Source organism: Octodon degus, unplaced genomic scaffold (genome assembly GCF_000260255.1).
Source record: "Octodon degus isolate 3935 unplaced genomic scaffold, OctDeg1.0 scaffold00016, whole genome shotgun sequence".
Taxonomy (NCBI): domain Eukaryota; kingdom Metazoa; phylum Chordata; class Mammalia; order Rodentia; family Octodontidae; genus Octodon; species Octodon degus.
The window spans coordinates 18782047-18799918 of NW_004524592.1; the positions used below are offsets into that span (position 1 = coordinate 18782047).

General features: G+C 39.4%; 1 long non-coding RNA gene across 2 annotated transcripts in view; it reads right to left on the reverse strand.

Moving 5' to 3' along the window:
* Positions 1–12145: 12145 nt before the first annotated feature.
* Positions 12146–17872, reverse strand: part of LOC111815433 — a 73718-nt gene continuing 67991 nt past the window's right edge. For both annotated transcript variants that reach the window (XR_002820129.1, XR_002820130.1), the window contains exons 2-4: positions 14223–14330; positions 13410–13448; positions 12146–12223 (exon numbers count right to left, since the gene is read on the reverse strand). This is a non-coding gene — a long non-coding RNA (uncharacterized LOC111815433). The remainder of the gene's footprint in view (positions 12224–13409; positions 13449–14222; positions 14331–17872) is intronic.

Below are 17872 nucleotides of genomic sequence, written 5' to 3' on the forward strand. Positions count from 1 at the left end.
TCTCTCTCTCTCTCTCTCTCTCTCTCTCTCTCTCTCTCTCTCTTTCCATATTTTTTCAAAACTGAAAATTGATACAAGTTCTTCTGTCTCTAGACTTCACCAATGGAGGTACTGGAATCTTATTTGCAAGTTACTTCAGTGTCCTGAGTCCTAATGTACTGGGATCAAGACCCTAGAAAACCATTAGATCAGCCAAGCATTTCCTATGGTAGGCTCACCTGTACTGCTGAAAGTGGACATATTCTAAAGAATAGGGATGTTTATCTTCTGACTATCAGAGGTTTTTCCATAGTTACATAATCCATCATTCTTTTTGGATACATCCTTTCATGTGTTCAGTTTAATTGAGAATAGCTCTTATACCTAGTTATAGTGTGAACAAAATAGTATTTTAGTCATTGCTTTTGTTTAATTTTCATTTTCATTAGTACATTTTTTACAGCACATAAGGATCACATTCATTATTGGGAATTGGTGCATATGTATAACATATCTTAATTCTTTTTATGTCCCCTTTCCATTTGCATAAAATCTCTTTCCCTGTTTCCTATTATCTTTTATTTTGCTGATTTATTTATACTTTGAGTTTCTTATGTAAGAGAGAAAAATACCATAGCCTTTGCTGATGCCAATTTCAGTGAATCCCAAAGGCCTAGAAACATGATAAAACAGAGATGATGTCTACTAATACCCTACAACAAATTTATGGCTAAATTTCTATGTATTTAATACAATCTATAAAGATGTTAGTCCTTTGCACCTAGAACACAATATAGTTTGTTGTATGTTTAATCCTCTTCTCATAGGATTAAAATTTTTCTAATCACCCTCTTAGTTGATTCAGCATTACCACATAAATACATATATAGATGGAATATTCCTAACTCAAAAGTTTAAAATCTAAACTTCTCCAAAATACAAAACATTTTAAGATACACAATGAAAAATTCCGTACCTGGGTCACAGTCAGAATGAAGGGGCACTAAACATATGAAAGTTACCTTCAGACTATGTAAGTATATGTGAAGCATAAATTCCACATTTGGACTTGGGTCCATACTCACGATATGTTCAAATGTTTATGCAAGTATTCCAAAGTCTGAAAATATCCAAAACCTGAAGGGTCCTAATCATTTCAGGTAAGGGATGCTCACCTTAGACATCGATAATCTGTCACTAACTGAATACATTCGTAAGTTACTTATGTTTAAAATCAGCATCAGTATATTTGTCATCTCCCATTTTACCAAAATGCTTTTTTTTTCTGTTCTGCTATTAAAGCAACACAGCAGCTTTTGCAATGATTTATGTGGATCATTAATGACAAGCGCAAGTAGATTTTAGTTCATCCATCTTCCCTAGACTGGACAAAAATGCTACTACAAATAAACCTCATGTCTGAGGAGTTATTGACAGAAGGAATTCGCAGGCATTTTTTGGGCTGTTACATACTTGGCCTTTCATCGTGTCCAGGGCTCTGAATTTAGAATGTCTGAAAAACCTAACTGTGAGGTAACATTTTGGGGTGCTAACTTGCCACCCTGAAATCAGGCATCATTTTAGGGCTGTCAAAGGTGAGCTGGGGTGTTGGTGAAGGATGACATAGGGTGATATGGAGCACAGACCCTTCCCGCAGCAGCACAGATGCTTGCATATGTGTAATTCTGCATTGCATCCTGATCTAGAGAGAGAGAGAGAGAGAGAGAGAGAGAGAGAGAGAGAGAGAGAGAAAGAGCCCTATTGAACAGATGAGGACTTTCTGATGACACTGCTGCTGTTGATCCTTCCTTTCCCTGGCTGTGATTCTTTAAGAAAGCTATTTTTTAATTTTAATTTTAATTTTTATTGTTGGAACCGCGGCTTGAACTCAGGCCCTTGTGCTTGCCCGGGAAGTGCTTATTCCACTGAGCCATCTCCCTGGCCCCGAAAAAAGCTGTAGACAGCAGGTATTTTTTTTTTTTTAATATCAAAGAAGATGTAGATATAAATAGGAGAACATTCCCAGGCAGATTATCTGGGGCATGTCGATCAGCCTTGTGTTGGCTTCTCTTGTGATTGTGTGCTTGTCTTTGCATGAAGTTGCCCCACTTAACCACCACCAGTACTTCCTGGACACCAGCAAGTAAAGAGGCCCCATGCAGGATTTTTGAGGAATTTCAGGAACACTCATAAAGGAGTAACGGAGCAGCTTTCCTACCATGATTACATCTTCGGGACAACTCAGTGCATGTTGCTGGGCCTCTGCAAAATATAGTTTTCTTCCTCCATAGCCTTTTACTCCTCTTTGTATAGAGGAATAAAGTTTTTCCCTTTTATATTCAGTTTCAGAAGAAATGGGAATCAAACTTGGAATGTGGGGAATCAAGCTTGGAATTTGGGATGCGAGCTAGGAGTCGGGTTTGATCTGTATAACTGCATGGGGATATGCTTACTGCACTTAAATCTCATGCAGCTATTGTACTTCTACTCTGGGTGAGGAGGGCAAGAAAATTTGGGGTATCACTCAGGGGTGTGCTCCATCAATCAGGAGCCAGTAGATAAAATTTAATTTTAATTTTGACATTGATCTACCACCCCCCCCCAAGGCTGTGTTCTCCTCTGGAGCTTGAGGTCTCTCTAGATCCTGTCGTTATTGGCACATTCAGATAGCCATGGCTTTATGACTGAGGTCCCCTGTTCATTTCTTTTTTCTTTCAGCTGGAGGCCACTCTCAGTTCCTAGAAGCACCTCAGCATCCTGCATGTGACTCTGTTAACACAGATCCTCCCTCTTGCAGGTCAAGGATAGCAAGAGACTCTTGCTAAACCATCAAAGCAGAGTCACATAAATGAATACATGTGAAATAATGGCCCACGCATTGGTCAGCAGGTGTCACTTAACCAAAAGAGAGATTATTGTATCATCTACAAAGTTCTAGCCTACACTGGACAGATTTTAAGGGTTATGCATGCCAGGAAGAGGAGGCTTGGGGCCATCTCACAATTCTGCCCACTCTCCTCTCAAATTCATCAAATGAGAAGGATTTTCACAGGGGCAAAAACTAAAAGGAATAGAACTCAATTTGAAATCCAGACAGAGTCAGAAATTTAAAAATGAACTGATTCTGCAAAAAATGTCAATCAATTATGCAAGTGCAATTTAAATTGTTTTAATTAGAATATCTTATGGAAGCTAAAAAGGAATAAATACATATTTAATGATAGGTCACATTCTAGATTCTCTCCTATTTCAGCCTCATAAGTCTGTGTGTAGGTGGCCAAGTCAAAATTGGAGCCCAGTTCTAACTGCAAAATTTTGTTCTGCCCACTGTACCACGTGAGGAATTTTCCAATTACCAAGGAGAGAACACAGAGTTCTAATTTCAGAGTGAGGCATTTACCTAAAATGCATTCAGCTCACATCTGAGAAGCTGCTTCTGAGGTGTGAGGCCTGGATTCCTCTGTGCTCAACTCGCCCTTTCTATGCGGTTTCGATATTTAGAATAGAGCATTCTGCCCCACGCTTCTCCATTCCTTGTGAGCCTCTTTCTAACCCAATTCATCAGTGTGACAGCACCAACCTGGAACTGTGGGAAGGAAAGGAAGCTGCAACCACAGCGCTTGGAGGGAGAGCAGAAAAGACACAGGCTTGCGTGTGCCGCAGCTTGCAAACCCCACTGCCTGGCTAGCTCGCCCCTGGCTTCCCTCTTGGGTTTATCGCCAGCCATCCAGGCTCTAGGCACTATTTACAGGCGAACCAAAACAAAATGAGTGTCCTTGATTTTCCAAGGACGGATGCATTTACTGCTTCTTTGAAATTTGTTCTTATCGGTTTCCATTGATAAATTTTTCTAAGAGGAAAAGCTATTTAAGTAAAGATGTGGGTATCAGTCTCCTTCTGAGTGTAGCGTTCGTGTCAATCAATCTTGAAGGAAGCAGCCCACCAGAGGCTTCTCTTAAAAGGCTAGATAGGAACCCGGTGCCTTTTGGTGCTAGGCCCGGGTGACAGATTTACTGCCTGACTGGAGCTCGGCCCGAAGCGATGGAGAGGCAGGCGAGGGCTGCAGCCTGGAAGACCCCTTGCCTCGCGCACGTGTGGACCTTCAGTGTGCAGGGTCACAGCGGGGCAGGCTGTGTTTACAGTCAAGATTGTGTGTGGAGGGGCTACTTCTCTCTTTACCTTCATAGAGAGCAACTCTCCTTATTGTTCGAGTCGGAGACATTCTAACATGTCCAAATGCAAAACAAGCGTTGGTGATTTATGAGTAGCAATTTTTATGCCTTGCCAAAGTTGTGCAGCATTGAAAATAAAAGGGGGGTAGGGAAATGAAAGTTAAAAAAAAAGATATAAACGACATGTTTAAAACAAAGGGAAGTGATGTGCTTGCTCACCTTTTTATAAAAGCACGCAGGGCAAACTAGTGGCAGGGGAAGGAGAGCCGTGATAAGGACTGGTGACTACTTTCAGTCTCCTTCCTGCAAGTAGCGCCGATTCTAAAATGAAACATGCAGAAGTTCAAGCCCATTTAACTCACAGTGATTAACCCTGAATTTAAACGCCATGGTGGGTCGTTGTGAGAGGTTTGTAGACATTCAGCAGTTTCAGTTAAACGTACAGTATTTAGACATTCAGCTTGCTTTAGAAAAAGAGCATTTTTCAACCCAATTCCTTATGGAGCACCCTCAGTCCTAGCCATGATTAAAAACTCATTCTTGGTCTTTAAAATCAGTAGTTGACAAGCTACCGAGGAAGCAGATTTTTATACAGACTGCACCTGGAGGATTATAAAGGATGTGCATGCCAGGAAGCAGGAGTCTAGAGACCAACTTAAAATTCTGCCCAGTATACTTCTCTTGAGAAATCTGTTGTATAGTCAAATGTATTAATAACTGTTGAGTTACAAATACAAAATATCTTCATGCCAGCTTCTTGTGTTAATATCAATTGTTAGACCATGTGATTCTTGAGAGTAGCAAGCATTTTTCATTCTTTTCTCATTCTGCAGAGTCATTTGGAGCCTGGAGCCTGTCTCCAAGTGCTCAAGTCTGTTACAGGGCAACCCTCAGCACACATGCCCCTGCTTTTATTCTTCCAAGTCAAGGGCTCCTGATGGCATTCTCACTTTGTGGCTCTCTTAAAATACTAATGTTTGCTTTGATGTCCCTGAAAGAGCAGCAGAGTTAACTTTGCTCACTGAGAGGTGTCCCTGTTTGTCTTAGGGATGCTTTTGAAGCTTGAAAATGATATTGAGCTTCTTCCAGGGGGAACAGTGCAGCCTGACTGAGTGAAAACACCAAGTGACCACAACCCTCGCCATGTGTGAGTCGGCAGGTCAATGAGCAGGACGTCCAACCTTGATGCCATATAAGGAGTAGACCTCCCCCGTAGAGGAAAATGACTCAACATGCTGCTTGTAGAGAAATTCGGCTGATTTGCCTTTCATTTTCCGTCTGTAGTAAAATGCAAGAATTTCAAATATAGCACTTCTCACACTACATTGTAAATGCCTGTGTACGAGTCTGTCTCTTAGGAGGTTCACAACACATCTACTATCTTACCTAGTGTTCAGTGCCAAATACAGTCATAGGGTGTCAGTGATTACTTATGAAATCAACCAAACAAGTAAGTGAAAAGCTTTTTGTAGAGTGCTTTTGAAAACCGCTATGGTGGTTTTGCATTTACACATATTTTACACAGTCATATATTTCATTTAGCATATTACATGGTCTTTTTTTTTCCCTCTGCTGTGTAGTAGAAAGTAGTTTATATCATGGGCCGTTTGAAATAGTTAATGAAAAAAATCCAATATCAACCATTCAGAAGCCTTGAGAGTTCGTGGGCCTCATGAAGAGTAAATGCTATCAGGACTCATGTGCCTGTCTCTTCAGGGGCTTGGGGAGATTTATGGATCTTTATTTGCTCCTGTTCTTTGGAAAAAGAATGGGGAAAAAAGTCCAAACAGTGTTCATTGAGGATGATTCCTTATTCATGAAAGGAGAAAGATCTTAATGTTGTTTATCCACCTGAATGAGAGAAGAAGACTTGAACTCTCTTGCCTTTTGGTTATCATGTGAGCTAACAACACACAGTGTCCTGAGGTCACCTGTTCCTTCCACCCCTACACACACACACACACACACACACACACACACACACACAGGAGGATCTAGATTTGGGGTATGGTAAGACTGCAGAGGATCTGACTGGGACCACCTTCTCCACAGGATGATTGTTATTCACAGGCAATCCGTCTTGTCAGGGCTTACTTCATTTAGAAGGTGGGTTGATATGTCAGGAGAATGTACCCTGTCTCACTTGCTTGGGCTTGGTGAGCACAGAGGCTGCTGTGTTTTTTTGTTTTTTTTTTTGTACTAAGTCTATGACTCAGTTGCCTTAATCCTTTCCTTCTGTGTAATCTTATATATTCCCTACAATATTTTTTTCTTATCATATTACATTGAATTGTTTATAATTATCAAATGATTTATTTGGGATTTCATCACAGGTAAAATTTCTTGTCTAACTTGTGTTAGCTTATGTTAGCTAGCGTGTTAATATATATGATTGGAATCACAGCATATATTTTTTCCTGGGATTCTAAATTAATTGTACATTTGAAATAAAATTAAATATTTTATTATAAGCATGGGTATATGGTAAGATTTAGAATTCAGTATAATCATTTTCTGATCATTTAAAAGCTTAACTATTGTATTAAATATCACGTGCTACCCAAATTTTAATCACAATGTTTAGATGGGCAGGCTAGACATTATGATTAATGGGATTTGGACATGAGAGCTGACTTCCCTGGGGTTGTTCCCTATGCATAGCTTGCCTACTTCCTCTTGGAAGAACCAGTTTTCCAGTGTAGTTGTTGTCTATGATTGTGTAAATTGTCAGAATCAATTTTACTGCAAGACATCATCCAAAGTGAAGCAGGATCCTTTGCTACAGCTACCCAGAAAGCCTTTGATAGAGGGACAGCACAAGGCACTGAGACAACACTGAGACCTGATGGAGAAAGGCAGACCTGCGACCTGTACACAAAATGCCTTCAGATTTCCATCTTGCAAAATGGATTTTATGCTAAAATAGAGGACAGTAAAGTGATTCTCAGATGAAGAATGGAATCCCAAGGATGGTTTAAAGTGACAGAGGAATAAAGTGACAGGGGAAATGCCTGTGACAATACCATTTTTAACAGAACCTCTTTGCCCCAGATCCACTTAAGGACATAAACTACGGTACTCTGAGGAGCATGGGAAGAAAAGTCACATCAATGTCACCCCGTAAGCTGTGAGGCAAAGTGTGTTATTCATGTCATCATATTTTCCATTGTTTTTGAAAATAAATTTGTCTCCTATGCAAATATGTTTTCAGAGTCTTTGTAGGTTTTAAATTAAATTTTTGAATTTTTGCCCAAAAAATAGTTTCAAGACCAGAATTCTGCATTTTTATTTTCTGAGGTGACATGCAGCATTTAGCTTTGCACAACTTTGTGTAATGGATTGTATTATATCTTAGAAGACTTGATTCTCCAGTATACCATCTATGGCTATGAAGGTACCTAGTGTGATAGCCTTGTTATTGTCTTGTACATGGTGGGTAGGACTTTAGAACAGTCATCTCAGAAGCATAGCTCCAGCTCCAGCACCATCAGCATCTTCTGGCAGCTAATCAGAAATGTATATTCCCTGGCCCCATATCGATGGACTGAGCCAGACATTCTGGGGGCACAGGCTAGGCCCTGTGTGTTAAGAGTTTCCAGGTGACTCAAAGCATGCTAGACTTCGTCGTGCCTCAGGGATTTTAAACTGCTTTCATTTTAGCATTAGGTAGGAGGGTAGTGAGTTTATTTTTCAGAGGAATCTAAGGCTTTAGGAAGTCAGTTGGTCCTCAAGTTCACTCAAAACTAAGTGACAGAATTTGGACCTGAATCTCATTCTCTTTGCTCCTGCTCTGACCAGTCTTTCCATGCCATGCTTGGCAGGCTCACTTGTCAAATTTACTCAAAATACAAAAACTGAGGCTTGGTGTCCGACCCAGGTAATGACCACATGACTTCCTGTGGTGAAGCAGGAAGGGATTTTTAGCATAGAGGTGTACCCTGAGAAGTCCAGGGATCCAGGTGGAGCCCTGAAACACCACACTGTGGCTCAAGGCTTTTCTAGAGAGGCACACTCCACCAGCCGTGTGATTTGTTGCCACCTCCAGGAATTTGTCATTGCAGTGAGGTGTTTATAGCTCTATATTGATGACTATGAACTTACTTAAATGAGCAGGACATTGTGCTGGATGGTTAAAAATATTACATTTAATTTAATGATATTCAAAATTTATTTGGAAAAGTAGTCATGACGTGATTTCTGTGCCAACTCCACTTATGAGCCTACTGAGAGTTTCTAATTATAGTTAAGTTCTAGTGACTCTTTGATTTGAATTGTTTAAAGGAAAGAGTACTTCAAATATGAAAAAGGAAGATAATCAAAATCCTCTTCACATCGGATATCAACTAGTACAAAAATGCCTTCAAAGAAAAATTCTAAGTTAGACTTATTCACTGTTATCACATTCTTTTGGTTTTATAAAACTAATTTTACTTAAATTTACCAAAATTTAACAATCAATAAAAAAATACTTTAAAACTGTCTGTTAGCATTAACAGTTATTGTCTCCCATCTCTTATTTTTTACATCAAATCTCATTTCACAAAAGAATATATATAATTCCAGAAAAGAATGATTTATTTATTTATCTTTTGTAATATGATATTCAAATTCATGAAAGTAATAACAATGATATAAGTTTGTATAAGAATTTTTTTTCATTTTTTGGTAAATTCCATCTACATATGTTTGCTTAATTCTCAAAGTAAGTGTTATTTATTCTTTCTAGATTTACCAAAATATAATTGCCAAATAAAAACTGTATGTATGTAAGGTATACCACTTGGCATTTTGATATAAGTATACACTGTAAAATGATTACCACAATTAAACTAATAAACACAGCTACCTCTCACATCAGTATCCTTTTCGTGTATATGGTAAGGACATCTAAGATCTACTCCCAGGGCTCGCCAAATATCTCAGCAAATTAAAGCGCCTACTTAGGCAGAAGTAGCAGCCAGGGCTCGATCCTTGGCATGCCATGCTGACCCTGCCCCCAGGGTGTGCTGAGACAGCAATGGAGACTAGGTGTGGTGGCACATGCCTGTAATCCCAGCACTTGGGAGGCTGAACACAGGTGGATCACTACGAGTCTGATCTTTGTAGTGAGACCCTGTAGACCCTATAGACCCTTACTAAAAAAAAAATCTAATCTCAGTAAGTTCATCTAGGCAATATTATTGCCTAGAGTCATCATGCTGCTTATTAAATTTCCAGAACTTATTCATCCCGCATGCATCAAACTTTGTAACTTTTGAATTAAGCTTTATTTCCCTCCCCTGGCAATTATTTTACTGTCTGCTTTGATGAGTTCAGCTTTTTAAATTCAACATGGGAATGCAAAGATGCTGTGCTTCTCTTTCTCTGCCTGAACTCTTTTGCCTAACATAAGTGTTCCAAGTTTATACATGTTGCTTAAATATCAGACTTTCCTTCTTTTTAAAGGCTACATAATAGTCTATTGTTTATATACATACATATATATATAATATCCCATTGACATATGTGTATGTGTATATATGTATGTGTTTTGTGTTTTCATATATGTGTTTGTGTGTATATGTGTATGTGTTTTGCTTTCATATGTGTGTTTTATTTGTATATGTGTGTGTATATATATGTGTGTGTGTGTGTGTGTGTGTGTGTGTGTGTGTGTGTGTGTGTTTTATCCATTCATCTGTTGACAATCTCTTAGTGGATTCTGTACCCGGACTATTCTGACTAATGCTGTAATGAACATGAATATTCAGATGTTTCTTTGAAAACTTGATTTCGTTTCCTTTAGCTATTTACACAGCAGTGGGACTGCTGGATCATGTAGAAGTGTGCTTTTAGTTTCTTGAGGAACTTCCATATTGTTTCCTCTAAAAAGTACAATCCAATTTACAGTCCCAACATCAAGGTGCAAAGTTCTTTGCTCTCTGCATCCTCGCCAACACTTGCTATGTTTTGTCTTCTTGATAACAGAACTCTACGAGGTGTGAAGTGATGCTTCATCGGTACTCTTGATTTTCACTACCTACATGACTAAGGATGCTGAGCCCTTTTTATACACCTGGTAGCCATTTGTATATCTTTTTGGAGAAATGCCCTCTGCCTATATTTTATTGAGTTCTTTATCTTCTCACTATTGAGTTGTCAGAGTTTTTGTATATTTGTTATTAACTGTTTATTGGATGTGTGATTTGCAAATACCTTCTTTTGCTCCATATATTGTATCATCACTATGGATGATTTCTTTTGTTATATGAAGCTTCTGGTTTGATAACTACCATTAGTCTATTTTTGCTTTTGTTGCCTAAGCTTTGGGATTATATAACAAAAACTTATCTTCTAGGCCAATGTCAAGAAAAATATTTCCTGTGTTCATTTTTAGTTGTTTTAGTTTCAAGTCCTACATTTCAGGATTTATAGTTAAACCTTTAATCCATTTTCAGTTGGTTTTTTGCATATGATAGGAGATAATGGCCCTGTTTTTCTTCTGTCTGTAGATAGCCAGTATTCTCACCATGATTATTGAAGGGGTTTTCATTTCTCCACTGAAAGATGTTAGCAGATTTTGTTGAAGTTAGATCAACTGAAATTGTAAGGATTTATTTTTGCACTCTCTGTTCAATTCCTCAGTCTATATATCTGTTTTAGTCTATCACCATACTCTTTTATTACTACACAGGAAGAAAAAGCATCAATTGTACATATACATTATACTTCTGGCAATTAGACCTATCAAAAATTAATCAGAAAATTATACACTAAGCAATGTATAGAATCAATTATTCTTTCTTTCTCTTTTTTTTTTTTTTTTTTTTTTGTATTTTAGGGAAGGGTGTTCAAGGTATTCAAGGTCTCACTACTAGATTGAACTTGCAGTGATCTGCCTGTTTACAGCCTCCTAAGAGCTGGTATTACAGGCATGTGCCACCACACCCAGTTTCAAGTGCTATCTCAGTGCTCCCCGGGGTGGGTCTGGCATGGCACGCCGGAGACTGAATCCCTGCGATTGCGCTCTGCCTAAGCAGGTGCTTTAGTCCACTGAGCTACCTGGTCAGCCCCAAAATGATGTTTTCTTGAAGACTAGTGATCTCAGAATATTCTTTCTAAAGTACTAAAAATCCTTACCACAGATCTGAGAAAAAAAGGGCTGGTTATCTTTAACCAGTGAAATAAATTGGTCTTTCCAAGGGCCACCAAATCATTTAACTCAACTAAACTGTTGTGCATAAGACTTTTTTCTCTTTTTCATATAAAAATGCATAAATTGGTTAAACATCAGTTGTGACAGACAACGTAATTGTGAGGACTGTAGATCAATTTATCTAAATCACTTGAAGTCGTCTGTGGCACACAGCTGACATTTCTTATGCAGATGTCTATGGTTACCATTATGAGCATGATAGTGAAATCTTTTTTTTTTTTTTTTTTTTTTTCAGAACTGGGGATTGAACTCAGGTCCTTGCATTTGCCAGGCAAGTGCTTATTCTAATGAGCCATCACCCCAGCCCTACAATAGTCAAATCTTTAAGGTTGCATTGGTTAGAACAGTAAAAATATTATCTAGGTATTAATTTTAGGCTCAGGTTAGTTTTCTGCTCTGGCTGAGGACAAATGCAAAACAAGTAGTGCACTTGCTGTCCAGTAGGCAATAAACAAATTACTATGTGAGCTTTCCAAGCCAGTTGGATTTACTCAAGCTGCACAGCCCCTGTCGGTTGTTACTGCTTGGCAAGTAGCCATTCTGGAAGCACGATGCAGGCCCGAGAAAGGATACCTAACAGCACCTAAAATGCATGGCAGTTTTTCGTTTGAAATTCATGTTACAGTACTTAACCTGGCAGGGGAGATACCATGATCAGGAAATTCATGTTACAGTAGTTATTGCTGGTGTGTGTGTATGTGTGTGTGTGTGTTGTGTGTGTGTGTGTGTGTGTGTGTGTGTGTGTGTTCAGAGAAGCTCAGTATACAATTATGGAATAATTCACAAGCCTGCTTTTATACCTCAATTCTGCAGCACCTGCAGAATTCAGGGGCTCCCAAGACCACTTGAAGATGGCTTTGTTCACAAGCATAGTTCACTGCAGGGAAAGAAGAAATAAAAATCAGCCAAGGGACATGATTTGTAGGGCAGAATTCAGCAAGGTTCTAAACAAGAGTCTTTTGGCTGTCCTGTTCTCAGAGCATCACAGATAGCATTCCCTTCCTGGCAGTGGTATGTGACATCACACACTGGAAGCTCAACTGATCCTGTGTCATTTCTATTTATCAGGGGACAGTCATGTAGTTGACTGCCCGAGTGGCTGACTCCAGCCTCCTGTTCTTTAGAAGGGCAACAGACCCCTGTAGTTTCAAGTCCCTCTGGCAGTTGAGCTGTTGACACAGAGCCTGAAGTCATGCCATAAGATATAGTGTTAAGATATATAGTGTGGCCCACAGCCCTCAGGTAAACAAAGACATTTTTCCTGGATATGGTATCTCAGGGGACCAGGACAAGGATAGAGACCAGACCTTACACTATGTTGCATATAGTGACATTTAACTAGCTTATATGCCTGTCGGATCTATTTCTCTCACTTCCTTGTAAGTAGGGAACTTGGTCCTTATCACCCAAGAAGCATCCCAAATGTGTGCCAGTTGTTTTTCTTAAATAACAGTCATGTTTTGATGACAGCTTCCAATGTTCTCTCAGTAGGATCTGATGGAAGAATATTGCACCTTGAATTCAGCTTTTGAGCACATACTCCAAGATACATGCTCCTGCTGTCTCATGGGGATCTGGGGTCATTAAACCCTGGAGCTTCTCTTTGTCTTCTGTTCATTGCACTGGTTTGACATTATGTATCCATCAATACCTTCAGTACCTCCGCTTCTCTTCCCTGCCAAACCCACTGCCCCTTCTACTCTCTCCACTGAATGTGGAGCGTACAAATGGTGACTGGAGTATAAACATTGAAAAACATTTTTGATCATCAAAGGCTTAGTAAGTAACCTGACTCTCCATGCTGGCTCTTTTGAATGGAAAGCTTTTGCTTTACTTTGTTCCATTTACTTATTCTCTGTATGAAGTGCACATACTATTCTCTGTGTACAATATTCGTGCACTGTAGCTTCTCTCTACAGTGGATAACTTTGTAACTGCACCAATCGCCTCCCTTTATTTTCTGCCCTCCACTTTCCAGTGTTCTCTTGCTCCTTAGGATGGGATACAAAGTACTGAGAAGGTGAACATAAATACAAAAAGAAGTCCTTAAATGATCTACTGACCTTCTATGAATGCTTTATTAGCTATTGTTAGGGTTCATGCTGTAACAAAAGAGACAGACATGGATCATCACACCCGTCCAGATTATAGACGAATGTTGAAAGTGCTGCTAAATACATTAAAATTTTTGACTAACTTTGTTGGAATGAAATGCAAAATAGAGAAGTGGATTTTGTACAATATTAGATTTTCCCAGTAGGCAACAAATTTTTAGGAAAGAAAATTTAAAAGACAACTGAAAAAAGAAAAAGATATATTATGTTCTCTCTCTCTCTCCCTCCCTCCTTCCCCCCCGTGTGTGTCTCTCTCTTTCCTTCTTTCCTTTTCCTTTCTTCCTTTCTTCTGTACCTGGCATGGGTTGTTTTCATGATTAAAATGAATGCCGAGTTCCTAGTAAGAATGAATATTTTAGCCATGGACTGATACAGTTTCAGACAAGAACAAATTAGGCAGCTTCACATTAGCAGATATTCAAAAAATATAATCATTAATCGTGCAACACCATATACAGTCCTTTTACTATAAGCAGAAAAATAAGCTCTTCTTTTCATTAAAAAGAAATCTATACAGATGTAGCCCGGAGAGGATGAAAGTGTCGGTTTTTACATTTAAGGATTGGTGCTTTATGAGCCTTGCTACGTTAACGCTTCCTCTGGGGCCCTGCTGATGAGCGCACTGCACAGGTGGCCCGGTGGATTTATAGACACAATAACCGAGTGGGAGAAATAAGAGGCCAGCACGTCGGTGGCACATGGGATGCAGCTGGCGTGGCCACTTAACAGCCGACATAAGTTTTATGTGACAGAGCCACTTACTGAAACTCAGGAGACACTTTGTCCTGGATCCTCGGCCGGCTGCTTTTTTCACTCTTCCTTTCCTGTAGCGGAGTGCAGGGCAGCCTCTGAGAGCTGCTTTGTCAAACTCTGAAATGAGCAAATTAATTCATCATAATTTACAATGTTCTGGGACTCCTCGAACATCTGTTCAGCATAGCTTCGTGTTGTAACACTCTCAAGCTTGGGTGAGTTAAATGGTTGCGGGGCTTGGGAACTTGAACAACTGAAGTGTCTGAGCCTGAAGAAGCCAGAAAACCAGCATTTGCAAATTAGAGAGTTTATCGTATTATCTAAATCACACACACTGGTTACATGCTTGCTATATTTGTAGGGGTAGTAAGTGAAGTTCTTGGGCTGGATTTCCATTAAGACCATTGGGACAGTCATTACCAAACACTGCTAAGAAGGAAAAAGAAAAATGATTTCACGTATACACACACATACACCAACACACACTTTAAGTCTCCCCAGACACAGAGTTAATTACTGGCTAATACTACTTAAAATTCAAGACGTTTCTCCTCCAGGTTAATCCGAATGAAAGGGCATCGTGGTGCAAGCCTGCAATCCCAGCGCTAGGGAGCCTGAGGCAGGCAGCTCACTGCGAGTTCAAGGCCAGCCTGGGCTACATAGTGAGTTCAAGGCCAGTCTGAACTATATTGAGAGACTCTGTCTTCACAAAAAGAGGTGTACCTCAAATGGAGTTCTTGAAAGTAGCATTATTTCAGGAGAGGAACAGAAGAAAAAGGGAAACATGGAGAAGAAATGGAGAAAGAAAGAGAATAAAACATGAAGCAAGTGTAAATAAAAAATGAGTGGTGATAGAGACTAGGCAGAATTTGCATATTATCTGTGGCTAAGATAATTAAAATGTTAATTTATTTTTGTTTTTCCTCCATCCTGTGGCTGAGGTTCAAACTTGTGGCCAGACTGTTGGCCACAGAAGAAGTACATTTAAAAAGGAAAAAAAAAAAAAGAGGTTACCCGCAAGTAGTCTGTATTTTCACGTTCCGTTTTGCAGGAGCTTGAGCGCTCTGAGGGGAGAGGCAGGAAAGAGGACAGTCACTGAGGCGCGGTGCGCCTGGGAGCCCTGTGGTCGCCATGGGGTGGTTGTTGGAAGTCCAGGAGGGAAGCAGAGAGGGAGCATGACCCTCAGCCTCTGGTTTCCAGCCGTAGCCCAGATTCCTTGTGTTACCTGTGGTGCCTTCGTCGGGCTGACAGAGAGATGTGAGTTTGGACGGGGACCTCTAGGTTCGGCTGAAGTCCAGGGAGCGCTCTGCATGGACGGGGCAAGAGGGGAGGCTCTAGGTCTTTAAGCCTGGCACAAAGAAGGGCATTCTATGAGAGACCTGGGTGACACTTCCTTGGCTTCCGGTGGTGTATAGGTCTGGCATTTCATATTACTTTCTGCTGTGCTTGCTTTGTGGGCTTGGAGTCTTTCTCAGTAACTCTCAGTTCCACTTTCTACATTTCTGTGGCTCCATTTCTAGCACAGAAAAATATTCACAGATACTTTTTTGCATATATGAATGCACGAGTTCAGTTACTTTTGACTCACCTTTTCTCACGCAGGATTTTGGACAATGTAGGCAGTTTGCTTGAGTATATTATCAATTCATTAATGATCTCACCACTTTAAGCAAGAAAGTATAGCTAAAATGTATTGAGGATCAACTGAGGCACAAACTAAATTTAAGTTCATCTATTGTTTAAGAAGTGAAGTATATGCAAAATGCTGCAAATGCTGTCTTTGATAACTTCACAAACAAATGTACTGTGGTATGGTACCTAACGAGGCAGAACTTGAAGGTTAAACAGCTTCGAAATATTGGGCAAGTTATTTTTCATCTGTCATACTGTATTTCTGTTAAAATTAGCTCTACAAGCAGACAAACTCTTGAGTAATACCTAGTATAGAGATGATGTTTACAGGATAATACTATAGTATTTGCTTGCTTATAAAGGCTCATGTTTTTAAAAAGTTAGGACAGGGGATGGAGAGATAGCCCAGTGGCATAAGTGCTTGCCTGGCAAGCATGAGGTCCTGAGTTCTACCCTCAGTACCCACCCTCCCCATCCCCCCCCAAAAAAAAAGTTGGGACACACACATGAAAAGTAAGCAATCATCAGTGCTGGTGGCCAGTCATGATCCTTGCTTCATTTAAGGTAACTTCCTAGGAATATCTAGCAGAATACCGTTCAGTAGTGTTACAGTGTGTACTCAGAGAAATAAACCTATGTTTATTTATGAGGTTTTATAACTCAGATCATTTGCTACTTCACATTGGCATTTCTTGAATCTACAAGCAAAAAGTGAGATTTTTTTTTTTACAAGAAAACCACACCAGCATGGTATACTTTGATTTGTTTTATTCAAATCTAGAATGGATTACACTAAATTATTAACAAGCTTTGTCCAGATTTCTTTGTTATTTTTGCATTGTACTCTGTGTGTGTGTGTGTGTGTGTGTGTGTGTGTGTGTGTGTGTGTGTATCTGAGTTCTGTTCATGTCATCTACATCTCTGTACTTATGACAACCTGAAATTCTTCAAGCTAGTGGATTAATGGATGTCGACATCACCATATTGGCCCCACAAACACTGGTCCTTGATTAAAGAATTAATTCAGACTAAAAGTACAACATGACAGGAATCATAAAGCATTTTTAGAGCACATTATGTGGCATATGTTGATAAAAATCAATCTTCTTAACTGGTATTCTATAAGATGGAATGCTTCCTGTTCTGCAGAGTTTGTTGTTTATCAGTATGGTCTCAATTTAAATAATACTTTTATCTCTTTCAGATATTTATCAGAAAGACATATTTCTATGTGGGAAATCTTTATAGTTCATAAAAAGGACTGCCTAAGAAGTAACTAGACATGTGCACCGCATGCACACCGAGGTGAGCCATGTACACTGCTAATTGACAATTACCTTCACATGGCCATAGAGTCCACAAATGCAGATGGCCAGTACAATGATGGCACTGCTCCTTCCCAATAAAGTTGGGTGATTCTTCTGGCAAGATGTGGCTGGCAAAGTGTCTTTTCATTCAGGCAGTAGAAAGTAGTTTTACACAGAGTATAAAGAATTCTATTTTACCTCCTGCTAGTGATCAAAGCTCCACCTTAAAATTGTACTCTGTTTTTCCTCTTTGCCCTCCAGATCTAGGCAAATGCTAGACTGTGACAATACATTCCTGTCCATAGAACATCTTCTGTCTTGGAAAAAATGGCATTTCTTTGAGTGACACTTGCATTTTCTGTCTAGTAACCCATTACAGTGGTGGTAAGAACTCAGCATACCCTAGGTCATGCTTTTACTGAAAACAATTTTTTTTTTCTTGAAGAAGGTGTGGAATAAAAAAAAAAAAAAAAAAAACAAGAGGAAATTCATGGTTACAGAGTAAATGCTTTCAGTTACAAGCAATTATTTTGTGCAGGCTCATAGAAGAACATTGCTTTGTGACAGTTGAAATCAGTGTTTCCCAAGTCAGTATCCAGCTGCATGTTAGATTTCTCTTCATGTAGGAAATATGTTATTGGGAGGAATATCAAATAATAATATAATAGTTATCTTTACTTTAAGAAGAAAGTTTTGGGGCTGGGAAGATAACTCAGTAGA